We start from the raw sequence: 20,280 nt of genomic DNA on the forward strand, positions 1-20,280 counted from the left end.
TTTCTTTGCCTGAAAAACTCCTAAATAATCCTATGGATACCTCTCCACAGTTACATCTGCCAGGAAGCCCTTCTAGACTACTCAGGGCATAATAGTGTTCTTTTCCCTGTGTTGTATTTTGGCCTTACCCTTATCATATCATATCAAACATATCATATCATATTACATTATATTATATCACATCTTGTTTTTAGTTTATCTGTTTGAGGTCTAGACTGTGAAATACTTGAACGCTACTATAAAATCACATCTTATTGATATGAGGATTCTCAACATCCTTTATAATACATGTCTTAGTACATTTATCCTGCTATAACAGAGTAACACAGACTTGATAATTTATAAAGAACAGAAATTTGTTTCCCACAGTTCTGAGGTCTGGGAAGTCCAAGATCAAGATGTCAGCATCTGGTGTGGGCCTTCTTGCTTCATCCTTACATGGTAAAAGACAGAAGGGCAAGATAGGGTGAACCTGCTATTGCAAGCCCTTGTTAGAGTAGCATTAATCCATTCATGAGGGTAGGGCCCTCATGACCTAAACACCTCCCAAAAGACCTAACCTCTTTACACTGTTGTATTGAGGGTTAAGTTTCTAACATATGAATTTTGGGGAACACATTTAGACCACAGCAGTAGGTACCCAATAAATATTTGTTTGATACAGATACAAATGCTGACTATTATAGTAATGTATATCATCTTTCTATGTGCCAGGCAATATACTAAGTGCTTTGCATACATTTTCTCATTTAATTCTTCTAACAAATCTAGGAGATAAGCACTATTTTATTTTCATTTAGGAAATGAGAAACTGAGGCTCAGAGAAAATATGTAACTTGCTTTAGGTTACAGCAAGTGGTGGAGCCAGGGTTATAATGCAGGTCTGACCAACTCTTTTAAGTGCTCTGCTAAACACAACTAGAAATTTGGGATACATCAGGCAACATAGCATAAAGATCTCTGATCTTGAGGAGCTTATATTCTAGTGGAGTGACAGAAAATAAAAAGCAAACATAGTAACTACGATAATTGTATAGTAGATTGGAAGGTGATATTGGGGATATCTCAACTCTGGGTCATTGCTTTGCTACTCTAATGACCAGTCTTGGCTTTGTGAATCCAGGGCTGGCCAGAGCCTCTGGATCCCTCTGTATGTGCCAAATAGAATATTTTGGTGAAATGACATGATTAAATGAGTTAATAAAGGTGAAAATATGTTGTAAACCTGTTTCATACCTGATTATTGCAGAACATCACTGTTTTCTAAAGTGTTAGCTGGCAAGCCTTAGAGGAGGCAACCCAGGACTCATAGATACTAAGCAACACCCCAGCCTTTCTGCCTAAATCAAATCCCTGGTGCTACTGGGGAAATGGGAGAGGATGGGGGTGCACTTGAAGAACATAGCAGAAATAAAAGATCTGTTCAGGGAGATGTGTCTATTTCCCCTCAGATAACCAGTATGGGCAACATTCATGGATGTTTTGCCACTTTCCTCTTTGGGTGCACAAAGAAAAGTTCTGAAGATATAATAATGCTGCTCCACAAGGAGGCCACAACGGAGTCATTTTTTAAAGGACCTATAATATTTACATAAAATATACAAATTACAATGCGAGCAAGTAATGTTAAGTGCTGAATGTCAGGTACAAATTAATAACTTCCATAAAAGTTTCCAGAAGACAATGATGATTGAAATCAGGCAGATTGTGAAGGCTTTAGAGAGGCAGTAAGGTTTGAACTGTGCCTCAAAAAGAGGCACAGTTCTTCCTCCAGATACAATGTTGGTAAGACCAGGAATCACTGTGCCCTCCCGTAACTAAAGAGTGGGCATGCAGCCCGGTCCAGGTTAATTAAATGTTATTTTTGTGGGATTTGGCTCTTGAGACAAAGAGTGATGCAAGGCAGAAAAGTTGTTTATACTCACTTTTTCTGGTATTAGGACCCTGAGAATACTATCTTTTAGTTCCTATAACTTAGGTTCTACTTTGGTTGTTATCCTTTCTGAGTCTGTCGTGGTTTTTTGTTTGTTTTGTTTTGTTGTTTCTTCTTGCTGTAGCTTTTCCTTCAATTCTGATACATTTTGATACTTTTTTTTTCCTATTAAGTTTTTGAGAGTCAGTTTCTGTTTCTTGTGCCTGGAGAATCCGGACTGATATAGGGGCTTTAGGAAACTGTGGAGTTTGAGGACAAAGGCGGTATCTTTCATTTTTGTGTATATCCAGCAACAATGCCTGGCTCTAACACGATTTTAATTAATATTAACGGAAATAAAATGCGTGTGCATGAACTGGACTGAGTGGAAGTGTTCATATTATGGAATGAAGAAAAGTAATATAAAGAAAGTTATAGGGACTACATTGAGGAAAGCCTTGAAAGACAGATTGAAGCCTCAATTTTGGGGGCATTGGGAAGTCTTGGAAGTTTCTGCACACAAGGTTGCAGGGTGTGGTGAGTGAGGGAGTGATATAAGAACAGTGTTTCAGGAAGGTTAACTGAACAGGCAAAGAAACAACTAACACTTATCAATGCTTTCCAGGATCCAGTGCAAATGTTTCCTAGCAATTAACTCACCAATTCCTCACAACTGTCTACAGTTGGGTACCATCATTATCCTATCCCCAGTTTACAGATGAGGAAGCAGAGGCACAGACTTGCCAAACAATTTACCAGTCAAACAGCAAATGGCAAACATGGGCAGTCTGAAAAGCATTTAACTATTACACTCTACTGCCTCCCTCCATAGTATGGCTATGCAGATGGAGAAAAAAAAAAAAACAACCTTCTCAAGGAGACAGTAAAGAATCCAACTGTAGAAATGATGTGGCATAGATAAGAAATAGATATCATAAAGTAAGAGTTGTCAGGACTTGGCATCACTGGATGTGGGCTGATATTGGATAAAATCAAGGCCCATTAATTACTTAGCTAGTAATTTATCCATTAATTTTATCAACATTTATTGAGTACCCACCAAATATCATGCACTGTTATATCTACTAGTGATACCACAGTGCACAAAGCAGACAAGTTCTTTGTTGTCGAGTCCATATTCTACTACAAGATAAGTGATTAATAAATAAATAAAAAATATCAGGTAACAATAAGTGCTATGATGAAAATAAAAGAAGGCAATAGAGACTGATTAGGATCTGATTACATAGACAGTACTCAAGGAAGGCCTAAGGAATTAGCATGTACACAATGACGAATTACATCCCTATTATCTGCCACAGAGCCTATCAGGCTGTCCAAGGGAGAGAATACAGTCATGGGTTCTTAGTTTCTGTTTCTGATTAGGCCAGTAAAGCTCCTTCCTCAGAGAGACAGAAACTAAACACCATGGCTGCAGGCTTCTAAAAGCCTAAAACAAAACAAAACAGAACAACAACAACAAAATAAGGCGGGTTGGACAAGCTCTAGACCCTTTAAAAAATATTTGCTGAATGAGTGAATGAAGTGATTTGAGGAACTTGAAAAGCAAGAAATTACATTTTTCCAGGATGGGTGGGACTGTCATGAAAGAAACAAAACTTCTTTCAATGACCTGAATGATGGGAATTAACCAACCTTCTAAAGATCTAGGGACAAAGTGTCCTGGCAGGGGGACCAGCAAACACAAAGCCCCAAGAAAAGAACGAATGGCATGCTTGGCATGCTTGAAGAACGCAAGTAAGGCAAATGTGTCTGGGATGTAGTGGGAAAAGAGTATAAACAGGTGAAGGCAGAGAAGTAAACACAGCCCACATTATACAAGGTGCTGGATGACAGGCTTAGGGGTTTTAATTTGGAAGGTTTAAATAGAACAGTTACATAATATAAATACTGTTTTTTAAAAAAGTCATTCTGGCCAACCTGTGAAAAAGGAATTATAGCATGATAGGAGTAGAAGCCAAGCAATATATTAGGAGACAATAGAAGAAGTCCAGTTTGTAGCTATTGAGATGGAGTTCATGGAAATATTTCAGAGGTGGAATTGAAAAGACTGGCTGATGGGTTAGATAGCAAAGAGAGGGAAGGAAAGGTTTTCTAAATGTTTCCTAGATCAACTAGATAGATTGTGATATATTGATAAATTTCCTAGAGCAAACAGATAGATTGTGGTGTATTGATGATTGTTTAAAAAAACAAGGAGGAAGATAAGTTTTGCAAATCTCAGAAGTTTTGTTTGAGGCATGTTAATGAGTTGCATATTAGAAATTCCAGTGGAAATGTCAAGAGGTCAATTGGATCTAAAAGCCTATTTCAGGTGAGGTTCAAGGCTAGAGAAAGAAATTTCAGATCACTGGAAATACGGAATTCTTTAACTCCATGGAACTGGATGAAATTGCCTAGTAAGAGAGTGTAGACTAAAGAAGAAAAGGATCCCCAGCTACAAACTCTGAGGCTTTCCGGTATTTCAAATGTAGCAGAGAATAAGGAGCCAGCAGAGGAATGGCCAGTAAGGATGGAAGAAGTAGAGTGAAGTATCTGAGAGCCAAACTCAGAGAGGCTTTTGAGGACAGAAGGGTTCACTATGGCCAACGCTGCTGAGAAGTCTCTAAATATAAGAGCAAAAGTGTTACTGTTGGATGTGGAAACATGCAAATCATTGGTGATCTCAATGCGCAATCTCAGTGGAAGGTGAGGCAGAAAGCCTACAGGAATTAGTTGAGGAGAAAATAGAAGGTAATGCAATAGAGAAGAGACTATAGACAACCTTGTCAAGAATTTTCACTGTGAAGGGTGTAGTATAAAGGGATAGTAGTGAGTAAAATGTCAAGAAGTTTTTTTTTAATGCACAAACCTAAAGGTTTTTTTAATGCTAATGAAAATGATCAAATGGAGGAAGAAAAGTTAATAATGTCATAATTATGGAAGGTAACTTTTTTTTAGAAGGCTGGAAAGTGGTGGAGTGTACAGGGGAGACCTGGGCTTTGATAAGAGGACCACATCTTCTATTCTAACAGCAAGAAAGGCAGAGATTACAGGTAATAATGCAGGTAGATTGGTATATTTTGTGTTGGTAAGATGAGGGAATTTCTGTTTGATTGCTTCTATTTTAATCAGAAAAGCAAAGGCAGAATTTCAAGTCTGGGTAACTAAGAAAATAATGGAACAAATCATGCACACCAACACAAAATCTCTAGGGGTATGTGCTAGCTTCAAACATATAGAGAAGCAGAGGGCTTAGAAGAGCTGTATAGTCACTGTATCTGTCTGTGATAAAATGTGGTCTCAAAATCTATGCATATCATTCAAGTGGTAGAAGTTGGGGAAGGAGAGATATAATTTTTCAAAATTCCAAAAGTTTTTAAAAATATCTGTACTAGAAAATTGGTTATAGTGCTATGCTTTAATTCTTTGTGGAACCACAGAACATATAAATAAATGAATATATTTAATCCTGTTATGTTAATTGGAATTATATTTTTTCCTTACCTATCCATCCCTATTACCTGCCACAGAGCTTAGGGCTTTTAACAAATATTTGTTGAATGAATGAATGAATGAAGTGATTGAGGAACTTGGAAAACAAGAAATTACATCTTTTCAGGGTAGATGGGGCAGTACATGAAAGAAACAAAACTTTATAAATGCAATGCTTTGTCTCTAAACACAAAAACAAAAGTCCATTTGGGAGGCAACAGCCCTAAGGCAGCAAACTCTTGAGAAATTTAGCTCAACTTTTATCCAACTCTGTAAATTACTAATCATATTAATTTGAAAGGCTCTACAGAGGTTGTGACCCTAAGTAACAATCCCATGTCCCTTTCAGGGCTATAGTGTCCCACCAAAGTCAATGCTTAACCATGGCTCTGGAGTAATGGAAGGCAATATGAATCAGTATAAGGGAGTCTCATCAACAAAATGTTTTTCTATTTAGTTCTTAAATCGAATCTTGACTGTCATAGGGTATCTTCCTCTGAGGTAGAGCATAAATTTTGATATCCGTGTCTATCAATCAAGTTTGATTCAAGAGTATCAGGTTGATTATTTTTAAAAAATCTACCATTAGTCATCATAGGTAACAGCCTCTAGCATAACAGATTCTAGTTATTGTTGTTTCTTGAAGAATGATTGAGGTCTTTAAGAATGTGCATACTCAATATTAAAGTATTGGTTAGGAGGTAGGTGATTAATTTAGCAAATTTTTTGAAAGGGTGTTGGTAGATTCTTCAGTGGGGTGCATTTAAAATCAATCAGATATTACACTGTAGCTTTTGCAGGATTGGACAGAACCAGTAGATGGTGGTCTTAAGTTGCAAGTTGCTTTTACGCTAACACCTGTCAGCATGTGAAACAACTACTGCTTTCAACAAAATGTTGAACTTCACTTTTCTATTTATCAGATGCCATAAATTGGATGAAGGTGGCACATGAGAGCATTTTGAAGTGACATGTTAACTGTTGTTTATTTTTCAAAAGCACTGATCTGAAAGAACACACAGACTATTCATCACAGCACTTTAAAACTATGCAGTGTTTTTATCAGAAACAGATATAAATGGCTTTGTCTATTGTTTATCTTTTCTTCAAAAATTAAAAAATTAATTTCTGATTTAGAATGCTGTCTGTTGGAAGTCTGAAAAACCAAGAGCAACTCTAAGCTGCAATACCTAAATAAGATATTCACTTAACTTTCCCTATTGTTAAATGCACTTCTGAAATTCAATTGCAAGAGTATTACAATACCTTGTAATTATGCAGACTGACTAAAGACTTTGGAAATTAATTTTGAGTTGAAATATTAAATTAAGTAGAATGTTTTATCATAATGGCATAATTTAAAACTAACTAAAAATAGCATTAATAATAATCATGATCACTATCCTTTCATTAAAAGAAGAGATTTAGTACTAAATTATTAAATGATCAAATTTACGGTGCCCAAGTTAGTAAAGATTTTGTAGTAGTGTAAATCATGCTACATGATTTCTGTCTCATGACTATAGCAAATTAGTCACTATAGTAAATTTTAGAGGGTGTTAATAATACAAACACTTCAATGTTGGAAGCTTTGGTAGAATGATACTGCATGCATCCTTAGGCATTCAAATATTCCATTTTTTTCTCCCAACAGTGTATTATATAACTGCCATAGGTAGTATCAAGGATGGGCAATTACACCTTGAACAAAAGGAAAGGATAAGCACTTTATTTTTATAAGCCAGTGATTTATGAGAAGTGATTTCTGCTTCCCAACATTAACCTTTGTCCTCTTTCTATTCAACAGTCTTCTGATTTTACTCTGAAATTTTACTGTCTGTATTCTAAGCAGAACATATGTTGCTCATTTTCTTTAATAATTCTCAGATCAACTAAATTTAAGAGAATTCTACAAACCCACAATGGCTGAAATGATTACTTTTAAACTTACTTAAAATCATCCTAATATACACACTTGATTTCTTAATAAATGAATAAACTGTACCAGTATACAAATTGTGACACAGTAAGCAATCTAAAATAGAAAGCAAATACACACCAACCTCTTAATAATAAACGCTTGAGCAATGAGGATGAGGTGGGCGAATAAGGTAAAGGGATGTTTGCCTTGTGTATTCTACATGTTTCTTAAAGTGTTCATAGGTGTTTCAAAGTATATGTGTGTTATAGATTTGTGTTTAATATATTTGAATGTCTCCTACTTCTTTAGTCATGAATGTAATTTTTAATATCTGAATCATATTTCAGAAAGTTATCAGATCTGAGAATCTCCAGTCACATGAGATTACAGTTGATTGAAACACATGTAAAAATGCTGACTCACTCAAATAACTTTTTACATTTTTATTTCTTTTCAAGTATAATAATCACTGTCAATAAGGGATTTGTACTATAAAGAATATGTATTACATATCTGCTAATACATAATGGAAATTTTTGAAAGTTGTGGGCAAATATTTCACCTCACCAAATTTACCATTATAGAATAACTTCTGAGACTGTTAGAATTATTTTGGACTGGGTTGTTAATTTAGGGTAAACCAGCCATTTGTTACTTTTCTTTGACGTCATCACATTTTGCCCATGAGTTCTTTACCCCCATCACCCCCAAAACATTTCGGCACATGGGAATACATGTTGCTACAAAAAAATTCTCATGAAAAATATGGATTAAAGATGGTATGGTACAAAACCAAAGTAGCGCACTCTCCTTCACAAGGCTGTGAGGTGTCATTAACAAGAGGCTAGTTATTAATAGTCACACATTCTTGGTCATTTATTTAGCATGTTTATAGCACTTTACAAAGTGCTATGTTAGTGAATTCAATATAATTGCTATATTTATAACCTCAAACTCACTGTAGTTTGAGATAATTGTGTGTGTGTGTATTTTTGTAACGTATTAATTCCACAGCTGGGATATTCAGTGGAGAACCACATATGTCATATTAAGACATTTAATTAGACTCAGGAGTCAAACAGACATCTGAAAACATCTGTCGACTCATTAGTATAGTTCCAGTAGCTCCTTTGGCTTGGACATAACTCAGGAAATAGGAAATCATAACATCATAAATAGTGTTCATCTGAACCTTTCGAGGTAGCCAGAGCAATTTTAAGCCAATCATTTCTCACTAGGCTAATACTTGTCAAGTCTCTTATTCAGATAAGTTTTTTTTTTCTTTTTTCTTCTTTTGGATATTCAGTGGCCAATGAGGTGTAATAAGTTTTAGCAAATTGAGGCTGAGGTCTCTTAGGTTAGCTTTATTATTTGCTGTAAATTACATCAGCTTTATAACTGCTTAACACAGCTCTTGAATCAAGAAATATCACACTGAATTTTTCTGTTCAGGCTGAATGACTGGCATGTGTGTGTTGTCTGTGTGTGAGTGAGAGAAAGAGGGAGAGAGAGAGAGAGAGAGCACCCCTGGAATTCAGGATTAAAACTGCTGCTTTCAGATTGTCAAACTGATTTATATTTTAACTGTTGGACAGCTGAAGTGACAACTAAATAGGATCTTAACAGACTTGCATTTTCCCACATTTTTTCTCTTTGCAGATTATAATTTGGTAAATTGTTAAATATTTTAATTGCACTCTGTATTCCATCTTTGGTTGACATTGAGTTGAACTTTGGATTTTGGATTTTATTTTATATGTCAGGCTCAAAACAATGAGGTGTGACTTGAGTGACTTGCTTCTCATAATCTCACATCTGTTATTTTAAACACAAGAAAGCCAGGCTCCACTATGAGAAGGCCCCTCACTTGCTAAGTAGCAGGCTTACAGAAGGAGACACTCTCAGCAGAGGGAACTGGTGCAGAAGATTCTCTTTCTTCTCTTAGCAGCTTTCGATAGGTCAGCAAATCAGAATTGTTTGCTGTTTTCCTTCTTTCCCCACTGACACCTCATTACAGAATGGGGTGTTTTTTCCCCCAGACTGTATTAGCAGAAACAGAAAAGTAATTAATACATAAAGTACCAAATATGAAATATTACTCTGCACAGACGCATTTCACACTTCATTGATTTCATGAGTAGGCCAGAGGTGCCAGAACAATAATTAATATGTTGTAAGAAAAAAATTATTATGCAAGGTCAGCAGCATTTGAAGACTTTACAAGGAAGAGGCATTAAAAGATATGCTGCAACTATTTCTTAAATACAGCTTTAAATTGGGATTTAAATGAATATTTGAAGAAATACACAGATTTTCTATGAGAACTTGGTAGGAATTTTTCATCTGTTAGTATGCTTGTGTATGCAAACATAGTATGTACCAATATACTGGCATTTTAGAGAAAATATGAATAAATACGTGTGGATAAATTTGTGTGTGGATTTATGCTTGGCTTTATAGATATCATTATTTACATTTCTGAATTTTCAATGAAATAGCAAAATTTAAAACTCAAGTAAATTTATTTTATATTATTTAAAAATTACTAAACAATACATGTTTGTTCAAAAAATCATTTAAATTTCAGAAAATCAAGAATAGAAACCTTAAAATAAAGTCATTCATAATCCTACCATGCTGATATAAGATGTTAATATTTTGGTTTATATCCTCTGAAGACTTTTTCTCTGTGAAAAACAGGATACTGTAATATTGTCTTCAGTATACTTTTTCACTTATTAAATGATTATTCTTTATGTCATTCAATATTTTTCTACAATATTTTTGATGGCTACATAACATTCCACTGGTATGATGTATCATAATATATTTAAACAATTTTCTGTCAAGGGACATACAAATGGTTCTTAATTTTTTAAAAATTGCAGTGAATATCACTAGAGCTATATCTTCATAATGCCCTTTGGCACATCCCTAGAAATGAAATTCTGATGGCTTTGACAGACATTGCCAAGTTGTCCTCCAGAAAGGTGTCTCAGTTTATTCCCAACACAATGTGGATTTCAAATTCCCTCTCAGTTGTGATAATAAAGCTCTTCTTTCTAATCTGCCTTCTACATGACTCTGATATCATGTCATAAGTAATGGATTTTTCAGGATAAATGGAAGGCAATTGAGAGAAAAATCTCAAAACAATTTCAAAAGCAAAATATTTGCAGTGATTGTCTTAAGGCCAAAGTTAGCAAATTCATTTAACATCGTGTATTTATCCCAAATTGAAAACTACGAATAGCCATTATTTACTAAGTGCTTACCATGCAGCAGTGATAACTTTGCAATAGTTCTATGTGCTTTACATCAATTATCTCGTTTTTTCATCCTCACAAAATTGCCCTGTGGAATATGTTTTTGATGTTCCTTGTGAAGAAAAAGCCAGAACTCAGACAATTTATAAATAAATTGCTCAGTCACACAGCTAGTTGGTGGGAAGCTGGGATTTGAATTCAGAACAGTATGATTCAAAAGATTATATTTCAGCTACTAGAAGGATCATAAATTTGTAGTTCTGAAAATGTTTTACCTCAAAATAGTACACAGTATAGCTCATTTGTAGATTTGCAACAGCAACATTTTACCTCAATTTATTGTCATTTGGTATTACGATTGAAGATATCTGCTTGGATAAACTTTGGATTTTTACCACCTGGACCTGTGATAATAAACAGTAGGTCTCTCATTTCTCAAACACAAGGTGTTAGGAAGGCTGCTGCTGGGTTGGCAGAGGAGGTTCTCAGCCGTTCTCAGTGCATATGGCTCTTTGGGGTAGAAAGCGACCACCAGGCCCTCTCTTTTGCTCTCCTTTTCTCACAAATTGTAGTCCACATGATAGATATTCTGACTTTCTTGTTTACTTCCTTTTTGAAGGTGAATTTGAGGTGATATAAAGAAGCAAAGGGCCAGGAAACTGACAGCAGAGAATGCTGGGTCTCTCCAGGAAGGTTTCCCTGGTCCCAAGATTTTATGTCCAAAATTGAACCAGGAGCCTCTCTAGTGGGATGTTTCTCTCGTTGACACAGTTGTGGGAGGGTTAGGATGGGGAGATGGGAGGAAGATATGGCATAGATAATATTCAATCCCAAATGTAATGGAACTTAGAACAGAAAAAGGAAAACGGTGTGCTCTATTCCAGATATGAAGCTCAACAAAGTAACATCATTAGGGCCAGAAATTGTCCTGTTGTGGCATTCCAAAAGCATATGAGCCTCTGTCCTACTCATTATGAATCTTTATCCTTTCCTCTCCCTCTGCTCTCTCTCTCATCAGCAGGCTAAAGAGAGGATACATCTCTCGCTTAAGCTTGGGGCTTTTTGGCACGAAGCTTGATTGTCTCGGTTTCTTCTTGGCAGATTTAAATTGTTAGAGAAATGAAACTCGTTTGAAAACAGTAGGCCCTGGCAGGCACTCTCCCAGGCATTGCCCAGGACTCCAGGAACAGTTGTCAACTTGCTGCATGGCATTTGTCTAGGTTGGGTTTGATCTTAGTCTCAGATCCCATATGGTAAGAAATAATTCTGTTTTAAAGTTTTGTGTATGATTGAGGTCAGAAGAGGGAGAGAACTTGCTGCATATGGAGTTTGCAGATTTTTTTATACTGAAATTAAGATTTAATAAAGATGGGGGAGTAAGAACAAAAATTATTTGCATGAAAATGAGACAAAACTGAAAAGGGTATTTTTCTTTTCTCTGAATGTAAATCTCTATTTGACTATTAAATTCCTTAATTTTAAGATATTTCTATCATTGTGGAAGTACAAGAATACTGACAACTAATATGTATGTACAATATGGCATGTTAGAAATTAAAAGCACATTCACATATATATATTACTGAGTTTGAAAAAAAGTTTTACTACAAATGGGGAAACAAAATAAAATAGTACCATTTCTAGTAGTATTAGTTCTTATATAATTTATTATCCAAGTTTTTGGTTTATTTTAAAAGAGCGTGTACAGCACCATATAAAGAATCTGGGCCAGGTGCGGTGGTTTACGCCTATAATCCCAGGACTTTGGGAGGCCGAGACCAGAGGATTGCTTAAGACCAGGAGTTGGGGACCAGCCTGGGCAACATATTGAGATCCTGTCTCTACAAAAAACAAAAAAAATCAGCTGGGCATGGTGGTGTGTAACTGTAGTCCCAGCTACTAGGCGGTCTGAGGCAGGAGGATCACTTCAGCCCAAGAGATCGAGGCTGAAGTGAACTATGATGGTGCCTGTCTACTCCAGCGTGAGCAAAAGAGTGAGACCCTGTCTCAAAATTAAAAATAAAAAAGAATTGGGCCGGGCCTGGTGGCTCATGCCTGTAATCTCAACACTTTGGGAGGCCGAGGCGGGTGGATCACCTGAGGTTAGGTGTTCGAGACCAGCCTGACCAACATAGAGAAACCCTGTCTCTACTAAAAATACAAAATTAGCTGGGCGTGGTGGTGCATGCCTGTAATCCCAGCTACTCGGGTGGCTGAGGCAGGAGAATCGCTTGAACCTGGAAGGCAGAGGTTGCGGTGAGCCAAGATCACCCCAATGCACTCCAGCCTGGGCAGCAAAAGTGAAACTCCGTCTCAAAAAACAAACAAACAAATAAATAAATGTAAAATTAAAAAAAATCTAGTAGGCAATAATATGCTTAGAGTTTCTGATGAAACATGTTATATAGTATTTTCAAGTTTTTCTTTAGACTTCCAATAGGACATAGTAATAGTAAATAATTGAAATTAAAATGCTTCCCCAAAATTTGAGATGTGGGTAGATAAGCATAAATTTTTGAATCAATTTCTAGTTAAATCCATACTGTAATTTGATTGTGCAATTACAAATTTCATCTTCTTTTCTCCATCTCTATACCACTATTTGGAGAGAGAGATGGCTACTTAACAGCTGGAACTGTGAAAACAGAATAAATTTCAGAGCATCTAAATGTGTGTGCCGCTCCAATAAATATTTTAGACATCAGAAGCAGTTGGTGTTGTCAACCCCTAAGTGTCAGGTCTACTTCCTCTGTTTATTTTTCCCCTACCACCCACTATTGTTTCTCTTTGACACACAGCCTCTTCTTATTGCAGAATCTCAGAGGAGCAAACACTAGCCCCTTTTCACAGAATCAGTTTAATATAGACTAGTATGAATGATGATTCATACTATTCAAAGAACTATTAATGAAAACTTTCTATATCTGGTGGTTCATGGGTTAAACTCAGTTGTCACCCGACATCTCCAAACTGATTTTTGACCTGGATTTGTTCCTTACATATATGACCATCTCCTTCCATTAACTCAGGTTAAGCAGAAGCTAAAACAGAATAAAGTAAACCAGGGGTAGAGGACCAATCTGATTAAATCTAACAATTTGTACATCTGTGCCTGACTTTCATCACTTCTTATGATTGCGTATAAAGTACCTGCTGTTGAATGAGGGATTAAGCCCATTCCAATTATTGATGCTTTTTAACTTTACAGATGTCAAAGGCATTCCTTCAAACCTGTTCATTTCCAGAGCAAGGCTTTTCCAGATGGGAATTAGAAAGCAAGATTTGACAAAATCTGCTTCTCTGTTACTCAGTACAAAGGAATATTACAGTAACGCTCCCATTTCTGTTAATCCATTCATTTCAGGTTTGATTTACCTTTTTTGCTTTGATCTAAAAATCTCTGTGGCTTTATAGGATTATATGTTGCTATATTCAGGTTTTGAATGAATCCCACTGTATGCATTTTAATATGATTTCTCTGACTCCAAAGCCAGGATTAACCTGTTGTTTTTGATTAAAAAGATGCTATGTCTAGATTTCAGAGTAGTGTTAGATTTCTCTGCTTATCTACTGTTTTTCTTCTTTTTAAATAGACAAAAGAAATTATATTTGTTGTCTATATTGATGAAATAAAGAAAAAAAGTACAGTTTTTTAAAGAATTTAAATATTAACACTCAATATAAACTGTTGTATAAATAAGAGTGAAAGTTTTTTTTTAACACTGTGTTTTGCATGCCCTCTGTTGACTTCTTGCTAAATCGTGATTACTAAAGTAGACCTCATTTAAACCACAGGAAAGAAAAACTTTGGTGACTGGTCATGTCATAGAAATTAGATATTTTTAAAAATGGTTACCTTAGTGTTTAAAAACAAAGGGAAAGACTCTGATCTTCCCTCATTTGGTGCTGCCAACTTTTCTTGACTCTTCTAAAATTGTATGTGAAGCAAAAAGTTACAGTAGAGAATCCCAATAATATTCTAAAGAATAACAATATAGTAATGGCAAAATCTTAGAGATGCTTAAAATGGACAGACACTGCTCTAAAAACTTTACCTATATCAAGTCAATTAATTTTCCCAAAGCATTTGAAAGTTGATCCCATTATTTTAATTATACAGATAAGGAAAATGAAGACAGAAGTGAAGAAATTATTCAAGCTTATATGGCAGAAGCATGGTTCAAACTGGGCAAATTTGGTTCAAGTCCATGTTCTTAACCACTATGCTAGTTATGTTTACATGGTCAACCCAGAAAATATATAAAATGAATTAAACTCAATCTAATGAGAATATGGTAATGAACAAGTGAGAAATCGAATGACCAACTGTCCATTTTTCTCTCCTCCACAAACTTCCTTTTTAAAAGTATGGTATGGTTTAAATGTGTCCCCCAAAATTCATGTGTTGAAAACTAAATTCCCAGTGCAACAGTGTTAAGAGGTGGGATCTTTAAGAGAGGATTAGATCATGACATCTCTGCCCTCCTGAATGGATTAATGCCATTATCTCAGGAATGGATTAGTTATCTCAGGAGTGGTGTCCTGATAAAATGATGAGTTGGACCCTTTGTCCCCATTGCTCTCAAACCCTCTCTTACCTTCTCACCTTCATGGGATGATGCAGCAAGAAGGCCCTTGCCAGATGCCACCACCTTGATATTGAACTTCCTGGCCTCCATAACTGTAAATCACTCAGTCTGTGGCATTCTGTTGTAATAGGACAAAATGGACTAAGACAAAGTAGAAATTCCAGATATGGGTTCCATAGTACATCAATGCTGAGCCCATTTCTAAATTTTAAGCACAGCTCATCTGCCAAGTTGCTAAGGTTTTAGCCTATGACTCATAAGCCCTTTGGACTCATTACCACATCGTCTCCCTTTGAACTTACCCTACAATCAAGGAACAGAAAGACAGGGTAAAGAAGAATCTAGCTGCGAAAACTAGATTCAAACAATTAACCAATGTTTGTGGAGGGCACATACTGATTTTCCTACATCAGTGATTGGGAAAGAAATTGAAGTTTATATACACATTGCTAAATAAGAGTAGAGACAATGCACATCCGAATCAAATTTTGGCAATCATAAAAGGCAATGTTTATGAACATGTCTAAATGCAAATTAGAAACAAATCATTGTTTATTAAAATCAGTTTTATTTAATCTTTGATATTTCTAATATTTGCTAGGAAAGATTCCTGTCTTTTGTTTCTATCTGGTGGCTTTGTTCAAATCACTCTCTAAGGTTCTTTTATCCAGTTTATTATAAATAAATTAAACATTACTCTGTATCCTCGAGGAAAGAGGATTTTAAATTTAAATATCTATAAGCATTTCTATGTATCTGAAAATAGACTTGATGCTAAAAATGAAAAATGATGATCCATAGTTTTCTAATAATATACAATTTGTATACTCTTATTTATATTTTCAACTAGATTCTGAACTCTTGAAGGAAAAACCTTCTTATTGCCTATTTTTGTATAATTTATGCCTATAGTTCATCCCCATTCCCTCATCCCATACTATAGTGATTTCAGTGATATGGATATAGTAGGTGTTTAATAAATATTTGCTGTGTGAATTAATTGCTTTCCATTACTGAAGCTACTTTGAGAATTATTTTTGAAACAATAAAGAGTCTCAGAAAGAATATAGTAGACAAGGTTTGAAACAGGGTTTGCATGTAAATTAAGCATCTTTCTTCAGGTCTCTGATTTTGACATAATCCAAATACTGCTTCACTGTAAAGCAAAGAGGCATGTTAGCGCATCTTATTCTGTCTTAGGGAGTCAAAAGGTGCAATGCAATAGAAGAGGTGATGTTGGAACTTGCTTTTTGGCTGCATGCTTTGCCTTTCAAGCACTGACTGAGCTGCAGCATAAGGTGTGAAATTAGGACAAATGTTCCAAGTCCTAGAAAATGAGTGTTTTATTTAACCCATCTTGCTCAGGAAATCTGTTTCAGGATTACAGACTTTCAGAAAAGATTGTTGACTAAGGGATATTTAGGTTGATAAATAGAAACAAAAAAACTGCATGATCTTTGACAACAAAACTAAAATAAATGCTGACACACAAAGGCAACTTTGATAATGCTACTCACAATAGTACTCCAGAGTTTACTTTTAGACACATAAGGAAGGACCTGTAGATAAACTTAAACTCTCAGGAGTTGGTTTATCCCCCCAAACCATAATATCCCCTGTGCTAAACACTGAGAAATTGTATTACTTTAAAAAAGCAGGAGAGAAAATGTTCAAAATGCTAGACATTAAATGGGTAGTATAAACAATCTTCAATTGCAAAAACTCTTTGCTGTTCAATTTAAAAAGACAGCTTAGAAAAACTAGTCAAGGATAAAGTATCATGCTTCTCATAGTATTTTCTATCTCCATCATTGATAAAGTAATGCAGAACAGATTGAGTTATTATAACCACGAACTTCTTATTTATTTAATATAAAATATACAATTTGTTCTTCTGTTTTGAGAGTTCTATTCCTCTGAGAAGTAACATGTCTTTAAAGTATTAGATTAGGTGAAGCCTCTCTAGTTGTTTATATTCATTCTTGAGCTAAGCTAATATTAATAAATGGATTCTTACCACTTTTAAAAGATATCCCTTTTCTTTTATTTTGCTATTTGAAATGTCTTACTTTCACTAAACCAAATTCTTCCTTCTGAAATTACTTCATTCTGTGTAATTCTGTGTGGAAGTGGAAGTAGAAGTAGCAAATATATACTGAATCCTGTATTATATGACAGAAAACCTTTTGCCTTACATTGACCTAGTTAATCTTCATCATAACAGTTTGAAGAATGTTACTAATTATCCCCTTTTTACACATGAGGAAATTAAGGCACAAAGAAGGTAAGCAACTTGTCCAGAGTTACACAGCTTAAAACTATGAAGCCAAGCTTCAACTTCTGGAAGTCATCCTTTTAACCAATAAGCCATTCTTGACAGAGGACAACATTTTGTTCATCTTTGTATTCCTACACCTTACCCAGTGCCTAGAACTTATTAGGCACTTACAGAACATTTATAAAACAGAGCACTTATTAAGCTTTAGAATGTACCTCCCTTTATTTCTTTTCTTACCTCTGCAGCCAGATTCACACCTTGGCCTTCCTTATCTGGGAAAGAGCTCCTCATTAATTTCATCATTCAATCTTCAATTGATACTCAGTTTCAAGTACAGTTTTGACCTTCTCATTTAATTCCCTTGCTCAAAAATTGACCATGGACCCCATTACCTCTGAACTCTTGTGTCTGGCATTGAAGGCTTTCTTTTCTTTGTCCTAGCCTATCTTAGTTCTTGTCTCGCAGAAGCCACTATGCCAAATTCTACTACTCAGTGTTGTCATAGAATGCCCTATGATTTAACATTTATCCCCACCCATAGACCATTGAATGTTTCTCCTTTGTTGTTATGTGCTCCTGAATTCTCACTCCCATCTAATCCCCATTTATGATTAAGGCTATTGATTCTTCAACGCTTAAATTAATGGCAGCGGCAGACCATCCAGAGCAGCTGCTGTCATCAGGGAGGCACAGGCAGTGGCAGCAGGAGCGGCTGTGGGAGCATCATCAATGGCAGCAGTGGGTCCCCTGTGCCTTCTGTCCCTGAGCAGCAGACTGCACTGCTCCCACCCTCCTGAGGCCAGGTAGGACCTGCTCCCAGGTCCAGAGCCTCTGCTGCTCTGCACCCTGGCCATGCAGTTGCCGCTGTCGCCTGCCACCGCTGTGGGGAGGGTGTGGGGAGGAGGCAGAACTGGCCCCGGAGTGGTGCTGCACTCCACAGAGCTCGCGGGAACTAGGGACAAGCGAGAGCCTCCGTGGAACCCACCGCCCTGGGGGCTACTGTGATGGAGCCAGGCTGAGCCACCCACTGGATGGGGAGCAGTGTGGTCAGGCACAGAGGAGTGGACAGAGAGGGCCTCAGCGAGGACCTGGAGCCCCGGCCCCAGATTGTGAGGAGGTGCAGCTGGGGCTGCCACACACTCCATGGAGTGGGCGAGAGCTCCGCCCTCCCAAACGTAGGGCCTGGGCATCTCTGCACTTTGCACCCTCAGGAGCCCAGGAAGGCCCCCCTGTCCCCTCAGGCTGGGCAGTGTCTGCTCCCACTGACTTGCCTCTCCCCATTCCTGGTGCCTGCTCTAGTCTCAGAGCAGGGTTGGGGCCAAGCCCAGGTGCTGTCACAGCCCATCCAGGTGTGCACTCACTCGGGGTAGTGCTGACATGCCAGCCCCCTCATGCCTCAGCCCCCTCCAGACTTTGGGTGCCAATAAGCACGTGGTGGGGGGAGTTGAAGGGGGACTGAGGGCAGCTCGGCGCTGGCCTGCAGGTGCCCCTTGGTGCAAGCAGCCTGGGTGCCATGGACAGCAGCAGGAGGCCGACAGGCTTCTGTGTGGAAGGGGGTGGGTCCCTGTTGAGGCCCCACCTTCAGGCTAGGGAGGGCCTGAAGGCTGGGGGGCAGGCTGCCAGTCCTGCAGACCATAGTGGGAATTTGTGGTGCCTTTTCTGGGCCCACCAATGGCTGCCCATGGACCAATCAGCAGGTACTTCCTCCCCACTGAGGCCGATAAAAGCCCAGGGCTCAGCCAGAGCAGAGCAGATGATGGGAAGAGCAGCTGCAGAGAGGAGCCACGTTTTCTGCTGGGAGCTGAACACTTGTTGGGACTACCTGCCTGAAGAGAGGTGCTATCCTCTCTGCTAGGAGCTGAACACTCATCCGGACACCCTGGCTGCAGAAAGGAGCTGCCCCCTGCAGGTCTCCCCTGAGCTGTTCTATTGCCCAATAACGCTCCTCTTCGTCTTGCTCACCCTTCCCTTGTCTGCATATCTCATTCTTCCTGGTCACATGACAAGAAGTCGGGACCCACTGAATGGTGAGGCTAAAAGAGCAGTAACACGAACAGGCCTGAAACATGTCCCTTGCTTGCCAGGTTGCGGGAGAAGAAAAGGAGAGAAGAGTTGTGGCCCTTTGGGGATCCCAGACCTAGGAGCTCCCCAAGCCAGGGCTGTGACTCCCTCTTTGGGATCCTGTGGTTCCTGGCATCTCCAAGATTCCAGGTGCCACCACATTCCTTAGTGCCAGCTGTGGAAGCTGCTTATGGTGCGCCTGGTCTGGCTGTAGCCTTGCAGAGAGCCAGACCCAGTGCCAGCACCTGGAGTTCCCACCCCACTGCAGCAGTTGGTGTGTCTGACTGTGCACAGTGGCCAGACCCCACACTCGCTCACACACCCCTCACTGTTTCATGCCTGATTCGCCCTTGGCAGGCATGGATACACGCCCTTGGCAAGCATGAGACCCAGACCAGTGGTATGAGCCGAGTGCAGCCTTCTGGCCAAGTGGGCGAAATGAGCCCAGTGGGTCCAAGCAAAACTGCCAAAGGTGTCATCGGCCACAGAGGTTTCCAGCCAGGAAAGGGACATCCCGAAGATCCCATAACAAAATCAAATGTTAACACTGTAATAACATGTTCTCCACTGATTTTACTTGACTATATTTTATTTCTCTTTGGATTCAAGTAATAGTTGATTACATTTTGCTTTATGTTAAATGCCTTTGTCTTTTTCTACTTGTTAGGTTATAAACATCTTGAGAGCAAGGACTAAATCTTACTTATCTTTATTAAGAACTAACAGTGGAACACACGGAAAATCCATGGATATACTGT

At 37.9% G+C, this 20,280-nt stretch overlaps 1 protein-coding gene and 1 long non-coding RNA gene across 4 annotated transcripts in view; one reads left to right on the forward strand and one right to left on the reverse strand.

The window, feature by feature from the left end:
* LOC101129396 (uncharacterized) overlaps positions 1-20,280 on the forward strand; it is a 363,952-nt gene that overhangs the window by 334,084 nt on the left and 9,588 nt on the right. The window lies entirely within an intron of this gene.
* NAA11 (N-alpha-acetyltransferase 11, NatA catalytic subunit) overlaps positions 1-20,280 on the reverse strand; it is a 163,229-nt gene that overhangs the window by 115,990 nt on the left and 26,959 nt on the right. The window contains exon 2 of one of the 3 annotated variants that reach the window (XM_055385143.2): positions 15,193-15,301. The exons of the other annotated variants lie outside the window; for them this stretch is intronic. The gene's annotated coding sequence lies outside the window, so the exon portion shown is untranslated. Of the gene's footprint in view, positions 1-15,192; positions 15,302-20,280 lie in introns of those variants that run through there. 3 annotated transcript variants of the gene reach the window in all.

This window comes from Gorilla gorilla, chromosome 3 (assembly GCF_029281585.2).
Source record: "Gorilla gorilla gorilla isolate KB3781 chromosome 3, NHGRI_mGorGor1-v2.1_pri, whole genome shotgun sequence".
In the NCBI taxonomy this organism is placed as follows: Eukaryota; Metazoa; Chordata; class Mammalia; order Primates; family Hominidae; genus Gorilla; species Gorilla gorilla.